Here is an 8,624-nt window from a genome sequence, read left to right as displayed (position 1 = left end):
TAATGGGATCATTTTGAACACTTTTGCTTCGTCCAAGGACCTGCACATTGGACAATGCACAAGTCTTATTTGCTCCATCTTAGATTCTCAGATGAACTGGATGACAATCTGGGTCATTTCCAAACTAAAGGAGCAGAGCGGGGGGATAGACCACATCTGCATCAAGTGTAGCAGCCCTGAGAACACCTCACACTGGATGGCTAGTTCTTCTCACTTAATGATAGGAGCATCCTCCTCACAGTCCCACTCTACCTTCCCAATCCACTCCAGTCAATTTCTGTTGCAGCCCCTGGCCCCTCAGAACAAGATCCCCAGCACCCTCGCTTAAGCAGACCTGATGATGAAGGAGACATCGTATCAGTTGGGCCAGTTGCCAGAAAACATGGCCTCACTCATTGGTAACTGGCAACCAGCTCTGTGAGTAGTTTGAGTTGCCAGCCTGACTGCTTAGCTACGCTGATCAATTTGTGAACCGACTTCACATCTGAGTGGAGCATGGTAAATCCGTCCATGCACAGGGAACGTTTCATTCGGGTCCCTCCATTGTCTGTCAAGGTCACACATTTTATGCTCTTGTGTTTCTGATGGCTTTTCCAAAGGTTCTATACAACACACAAACAAGCAAGATCACTTTATTTCCATCTTCTACAGTTTCAAAATTTAAAAAAAGTAAAAGGGCCTGAAGCAAAATTTGGGCACCCTGCATGGTCAGTACTTAGTAACACCCCCTTTGGCATGTATCACAGCTTGTACACGCTTTTTTGTAGCCAGCTAAGAGTTTTTCAACTCTTGTTTGGGAGATTTTCACCCATTCTTCCTTGCAAAAAGCTTCTAGTTCTGTGAGATTCTTGGGCCGTCTTGCATGCACTGCTCTTTTGAGGTCTATCTACAGATTCTTGATGATGTTTAGGTCAGGAGACTGTGAGGGCCATAAGAAAACCTTCAGCTTGCACCTCCTGAGGTAGTCCATTGTGGATGTTGAGGTATATTTGGGATCATTATCCTGTTGTACAAGCCATCCTCTTTTCATCTTCGGATTTTTTACAGATGATGTTATATTTGCTTCCAGAATTTGCTGGTATATAATTGAATTCATTCTTCCCTCTATCAGTGAAATGTTCCCCGTTCCACTGGCTGCAACATCAGCCCAAAGCATGATCGATCCACCTCAGTGCTTAACAGTTGGAGAGGTATTCTTGTCATAAAATTCTGCACACTTTTTTTCTCCAAACATACCCTTGCTCATTACAGCCAAAAAGTTCTATTTTAACTTAATCAGTCCACAGGACTTGCTTCCAACATGCATCAGGCTTGTTTAGATGTTCCTTTTCAAACTTCTAACGCTGAATTTTGGCCGCAATGAGCAAAGGTACGTTTGGATTGCTAGCTGCTGTAGTCCAGACGAGACGACGCCGAAGGCGGTGTCGCATGAAGTCCGTGCTCGGTTGAGATCTGACCTCTTTGGTTGGTCAGTGTTGCCCTCTAGTGTTAGCTTTACGGAATGACAGGCTGTATTGCCGGAAGCTGTACCATCAAAGTGTATGTCGCTCAGGGACCTGGTGTGTGTGTCAACTAACTCCATCTGTGATACACTCCTACAATCCGGCTTCTCTCACTCTCCAGTAGCGGGAGAACGCTGAACTGGGGCAGTACAAGTTTGTTTTATATCAAAATAAACTTTATTCATAATGAAAATATATTTACAAGAATACACGTTCAATTGCTTTTAATTCTTACATTCATGTTAAATACTTTCCGGTAAATGCCCTTTTCTCACTGTTACCATCAGGTAGGAGGTACAGAAGCCTGAACGCACACATGCAGTGATTCAGGGACAGCTTCTTCCACTCTACCTTCCGATTCCTAAATGGATATCGAATCTTTGGATACTACCTCACTTTTTAACGTATAGTATTTTTGCTTTTACATGTGTTTTTAATCTATTCAATATATGTAATTGATTTACTTGTTTATTATGATTATTTTATTTATATTATTTTATTTTTTCTCTCTGTTAGATTATGTGTTGCATAATCTAGCTGCTGCTAAATTAACAAATTTCACGTCACATGCCGGTGATGATAAAACTGATTCTGATTCTGATCTAAATCCCCACATTTAGAACCTCAGACTGCCAGAGTGGGTTTGAAGTCCATGGCTGAAAGACTGATGTGGGAACCGGAAGCCTGCACTGTCCTGCTCTGTTGTCACTGGAGGTGTGAGGGGCATCTCTGGACCAAAGGAAGGAATCAGGGAAATGAAGGCAGAGGGTGGGAAACGTCAGACTATGAAAGACCTCTTCATTCGCGAGCTATTTGAACAGATCAGTCAGTTGCTGATGGTGTCACTGCATTAACCCAGCGATGTGTGGCGGCGAAAGGGAGGGTTTCCGATCGCCGTTCTGATTGGTCAGCGTGGTCACCCTGATTTGCATCGATTTCCTCCCCGGTGTGAATGGCTCTATAACTGGGCTCCACCGACAGCGGCGGCCAGTCAGTCACAGATCCATCGACAGTAGGGAGGCAGGAAGCTGACGGGAAGCAACGACGCGGACGCTGTGCTTTTCCTGGTCTCTGGCAGTGTGGCTGGGTTGTAAGTACAGGCAGTGGTTGCTAAAGTGAGTCTTAGGGTCACATTAAAGAGTCAATGGTTAAAGTTCAATTCCTGATTTTTCAAAGCTGGAGAGTCCCAGACTCTGACTCAGAATCCGACCGTGTCGGTGAGTCCAGGAGCCACGGCCACGCTGAATTGTGACATCGGAACAAAGGAAGACAGTTATGTAAGTTGGTACAAGCAGACACCGTGAGCAGTTCCACAGTGGATCCTAAAATACTATTATTCTTGGGGTAGCCCAAACTACGGCTCTGGGTTTAGTAGCGACCGTTTCACGTCGACATCCAACAGCGCCGGCACCGTTTACCAGTTGATCATAAAAAACATGGAGATGAATGACGCTGCCGTCTATTACTACGGAAAGGCAACACGAGTGAATCTCCAGATGCTGGAAATAAATTTTTTAAAAAGCACAAAATGCTGGCAGAACTCAGCAGGCCAGACAGCATCTATGGGAGGAGGTAGTGACGACGTTTCGGCCCAAAACGTCATCACTACCTCCTCCCATAGACGCTGTCTGGCCTGATGAGTTCTAACAGCATTTTGTGTTTTTATTACTGCGAAAAGTTTTTTTTATCACTGGGCAGTGGCTACTGGTCACAGTGAGAGAGGGTAAAACAAAAACTGGGGTCGCAAACATGATACACTTCACATCTTTATATCGAAAGAAAACATTCTCATCATTCACTCTTCATAAAGTCACTTTAATTTTACCCATTATATGGTATTTCCTAATGCTAATCTTGCTATATTTGGAAAGTTTCCAAATCCCGTCACCCACTATCGAGTGTTTGATGTCGTTTAATGTCAGTCTGTCGATACGGCTGAGAGTTCAACCCCTCCAGCCCCTCACAATCCGGGACAGTCGGGATGTGTGAAATCTGGTTTCATGCTGACACAGGAACATCTGACCGTGTTTTCTACCGAATTACAGGGTCCTGGGATGCCCGGAATCCCACACCGTGTGGGTGTTCGGCCCAGGGACCAAGTTCTTTGTTACAGGTAAGTGCCTTGAAACTATTTCCTGCAATAACCACGGGATAAATACCGTCACCCAGCAATTCATAAGTTATACGTTATAATGTCCTAGCTAGTTTTACACTGGAAATGTTGATTTACAATCTAATCGTGTTCGTGTCCAGCATCAGCTTTACTTGATAGAGTTGTGTTCGGTGAATTGTTTCCGTCTTTTAATGAATCATTTCCCTTTTCGGTTGTGTTTTCGGACGAACCATGATTTAACACTTTTTGTTTATTGGTGCTTTCCCTGCTCTCGTGTTAGTTTGTCAGTTTTTGTGGTGGTTTCACAGGAAGGAACGTGAAGGGATCCAGTGAAGGGACACAGTGGGACTTGAGGTGTCAGTGGGGTCCGGACATTCTACCGTGGTTGTCAACACAGTAGAATGAACAGTTTCAAGTCATTGTTTAGGACTCTCCAACGAAACAGCCCTCGGACTTTCACTGAATTTCCAGTGAGGGTGGAACTCTCGTCCTTCACCATCTGATAACAGACCCTCTCCCACTGCCCAGTCCTTGCCTCCTTTATCCTGCCCTTGAGCAATACTCCTTTCCGAGAACCACTGTTCAGCGATCCAGGTCATTACACCGACTTTGGCCAGAGCTCCGATTCTGGGATCTAACCTCCCGTCCCTCACGGTGAGTGGGAGCCGAATCACTCGACATCACAGATCACAGAGCGACCTGCCCCGCCCCGCTCCATGGAGCTCAGGACCGCGCAATCGGAGCCCTCGTCCACTCGGGCAGAGCAGATTGTGAGATGTTTAACTTCCCAACAGCAGCGGGATCATTAGTGATGGGTGAGTGGGGCGGAGGGAAGAGGAGGAACATGTCACTGATGGCCAAGAGAGTGGGCACATTAAACTACTCTGGGGTGGGGGCGCTTCGATGCCAGTGTGTCTCTCAATTCCGTAAATGACCCAGCGCCGATCAGCTTCACCGGTTGGAGGAGATTTCTAGTTTTTCCGTGTTGACCTTCATCCACTGTCCTCCATGGGCACTTTACTGTCTCCCCGTGAAACTCTGGGCCCCTCTCAATGAAGCTGAGACCTCTTACTCACGATTCTGTCAAACTGTGAAATGACGAGCGTTATGGCGCGACTCGAAATAAATTTTTTCTCTTTTATGTTCCAGCTCAGCAGCTCCCAGACCCTTCAGTGAAGCTACTTGAGCCGTCGGCCGAGGAGATCTCCTCTAAAGGATCGGGCACCTTAGTTTGCCTGGTCAGTAAATTGTCGATAGGCTTCCCTGTCGTCAGCTGAACAGTGAACGACAGTCCGACGAGCAGTGAGGTGCAAACCAGCGGGGTGACTCAGAACGCGGACAAAACCTTCAGTTTCAGCAGCTACCTGACGGTGCCCGGCGCAGACTGGAGCAGTGGGAAGAGGTACTCCTGCTCAGTTCAACAAGGAGCAGCCTCGACAATATCCGCAACAGTCACACAATCCAGCTGTTAAACAGAGCGCGGCTTCGGCCTTGTGTGTTCCCTGATTAACGGGAGATTACCGCTTTGTATCTTTCACCTCTACCACTCTTACTCGCTCATCTCTGTACTTCCCTTCTGTTCCGTTCTCTGTACTTTCCAGTTTGATGTTGGAATATTTGTACCCGAGGCTGATTTTGTTCTTTTTCCTACTGAGAGGTAACACGGTGTTAACTCGGACAGTTGCTTGTCTTCTGGAAGTTTCAAGTGGTGAATGGTATTCTCTGAAATTGGGTTTGGATTAATTAGAATTATTAATAAAATTGTGATTCGTCGTCAGGACGGTAACGGTGTCTAACTATCAATAAATATGATCCGTGTAGGAATGATTTCCATGTGTGTATTCGTCATCTTTCGTGTTTTTCCTATTCTAACATCGAGTGGGAGGAGGGAAGAGAGAGGTGACACGTCTCTCTGCTTTGGTTCGAGTCCTGGTTTCCTGAAGTTTAGGAAATCTCTACGGCAGCTTTGGACACCGAACATCAGCACCGAAGGACGGGAAGTTCCATTGTGGAAAGATTCGGGGTCAAGGTGGTGGTTGACTGTTAGGCTGCGATGTAAAATTAGAACAAAGCAGTTGGTTTTGGGAAGGTTGATAAAGGAAATGAAATTGAACGTGGCTGGAAATAATCAGTTTCTGGGGCAGCACTGATAGAGAGAGGAATAAATTGTAGATAAGTTCTGGGCTAATGAGGTTTCTCCAGAAATTACCAATACTGACACAAACTAGAAAGTCTGGGTATCTGAAATGGTTGGGTCACAAGGAGTGTAAACTTCCCAGTAATAAATTGAATTACTGTTCCTCAACTATCTATTGGGTGATGGTATGCAGCTACCGGAGTCCAGAGACACAGTAGTTCAGGATTTATTTTACACTAGCTACTGCTCCCCTTTCCACTACTCTCCCAGTCATACCCTCGCCCTCCCTCCCTTCTCCTTCCCACTCCGATCAATGCTTCCTCGGCTGAACCCTCACCCTCTCTCAATCTGCAGCGCCACTGCATTCATTTCCCAAATCCTGTTCCGATTTTGGCCCTTCCCCTCCCTCCCCAGCACCTCACTCAGAGTCCACTACCGCTGACCTCTCCCTCACCCCCTTGTCGTTACTTCGATGGACGTGGTAGTCACCACTGGGCGATTCGGTCCGGGATTTCAGATAATGGCAGCTTCCGGGCTGCTGTTCATACTGAGGAGCATGAGAGTGGTGGCAGAGGGAGGAAGAGTGTGTGTCTGTTCTGAGGAAGAGAGATACTGAGAGAGGGAAGGAGAGATGGATAGGATGGATAGGGAGAGGGAGTGACAGAGAAACAGCTGATAGCGAAGGGGGGATGAGAGAGAAAAACGCCCAGGAGACAGAAAGGCGGGAAGGGAACCAGTTGGGAGAGGGGTGGGGTGGGTGACAGAGGGAGAGGTAAAGAGAGACCCAGCAATCCTGGTACAGCTGGCAGTTTGATCTCTGCCATTTGCACTTGCATAGAAAGGTAGAGTTCAGGGGAATTCCCAGGTTCAACTTCCAACAGCATAGACACTGCAGCACTGAGTTCCTGAGAAAGAAAGCACACTCACTAAAATACCACCCTGCAATGGGCAAGATCCACCACTCCCATCACACAAAGAAACCTCACACTGACCTGTTCCCAAGCTGCCCTCCCTTAGACAGAACAGTCTCAGAAAACAACGATGTCCCTTTCAAACAGAGATGAGGAGGAATTTCTTCAATGAGAGGTTGGTGAGTCTGTGGAATTCATTGTGACAGACAGCTGTGCCGGCCAAGTCATGAAGTATACTTAAAATGGAGATTGATAGTTTCTTGATAAGTAAACGTGTCAACGCGGACGTGGACAAAACAGAAAAATGGGAATGAATCAGCCATGGAGGAATGGCGGAGTGGATGAGCTGAATGGCCTCTTTTGCTATGAGGAGGATGTTAGGAGAAAGCAGGGTGACTTGGACAGGTTGGGTGAGTGGGCAGATGCATGGCAGATGTAGTTTAATGTGGATAAATGTGAGGTTACCCACTTTGGTGACAAGACCAGGGAGGCAGATTACTATCTGAATGGTGTCAAGTTAGGAAAAGGGGAAGTACAACGAGATCTAGGTGTCCTTGTTCATCAGTCACTGAAAGTAAGCATGCAGGTACAGCAGGCAGTGAAGAAAGCTAATGGCATGTTGGACTCCATAACAAGGAGAGTTGAGTATAGGAGCAAAGAGGTCATTCTGCAGTTGTACAGGGCCCTGGTGAGACCACACCTGGAGTATTGTGTTCAGTTTTGGTCTCCAAATTTGAGGAAGGACATTCTTGCTATTGAGGGAGTGCAGTGTAGGTTCATGAGGTTGATTCCTGGGATGGCGGGGCTGTCATATGTTGAAAGATTGGAGCGACTGGGCTTGTATACACTGGAATTTAGAAGGATGAAAGGGGATCTGATTGAAACATATAAGATTATTAAGGGATTGCAAGACACAGGAAACATGTTCCTGATGTTTGGGGAGTCCAGAACCAAAGGCCACAGTTTAAGAAAAAGAGGTAGACCATTTAGAACAGAGCTGAGAAAAAACATTTTCACCCAGTGAGTTGTGGATCTATGGAATGCTCTGCCTCAGAAGACAGTGGAGGCCAATTCTCTGGATGCTTTCAAGAAAGAGTTAGATAGAGCTCTTAAAGATAGCAGAGCCAAGAGATATGGGGAGAAGGCAGGAACAGGGGTACTGATTGTGGATGATCAGCCATGATCACATTAAATGGCACTGCTGGCTCGAAGGGCAAAAGGGCCTACCCCTGCACCTATTGTCTATTGTCTATTGTCAAAATCACTTGTCACTTATGAGCCCATGACTGAACGTTGTCGACGTCTGGATGGCATATAAACTGGGAATGAAGCATTAGCTGAGGGGTTACAAGTGGAACTGAACACTCTATAAATGTCAGTGAACACCCCACTTCTGACTTTACAATGGGAGGATGTCAGCGATGCAATAATTGGGATGAGGATATTGCTCTGAGGAACTTCTGCCATTATGATGAACACGAAATATTCTGCAGATGCTGGAAATCTATGATCCAGCAGTGATGTCCTGGTTCTGTGAAGCTTGACATTCCTTTCCACAAAGCATGGCTCCAACTGTAGAGAAGAGCAGTATAGACAAGATGCCAACTCCACCCTCACCATTCTGGATATGTCCTGTCCCAAAAGACTCTCTGGAGGTGGGGCAAAGTGGTGTACTGGCAGGGGAAAGGATCCCTTGGTGTCTTGAGCATTGAATCCAGGCAGAGAGCAGGTTCACAACATCATGTGAAACATGCAGAGGGAGAGATCCTCCTGATTACAATCTCCTGGCCTCTCTCCATTGATGAATAGACATTCCCCATGTTGAGCAACACAGAGAAAGTACCGAGAGAAGCACGGACACAGAGTGTTCCCAGGGACTTCAGTAGCTGCCACCAAGAGTGGTTTGGTTGCATCACCACAGACTGCGTTGGCCAAGTCCTGAAAAACAGAGCTTCCAGACT

At 46.5% G+C, this 8,624-nt stretch overlaps 1 pseudogene; it reads left to right on the top strand.

Moving 5' to 3' along the window:
* Window positions 1–1,359: 1,359 nt before the first annotated feature.
* LOC140739647 (immunoglobulin lambda-1 light chain-like) lies at window positions 1,360–5,376 on the top strand (annotated as a pseudogene).
* The last annotated feature ends 3,248 nt before the right edge of the window (window positions 5,377–8,624 follow it).

The sequence above is a fragment of the Hemitrygon akajei genome, chromosome 16, assembly GCF_048418815.1.
Source record: "Hemitrygon akajei chromosome 16, sHemAka1.3, whole genome shotgun sequence".
Lineage (NCBI taxonomy): Eukaryota > Metazoa > Chordata > Chondrichthyes > Myliobatiformes > Dasyatidae > Hemitrygon > Hemitrygon akajei.
Note: the sequence above shows the minus strand (reverse complement) of the source record. Positions and strands in the feature narration are given on the sequence as shown.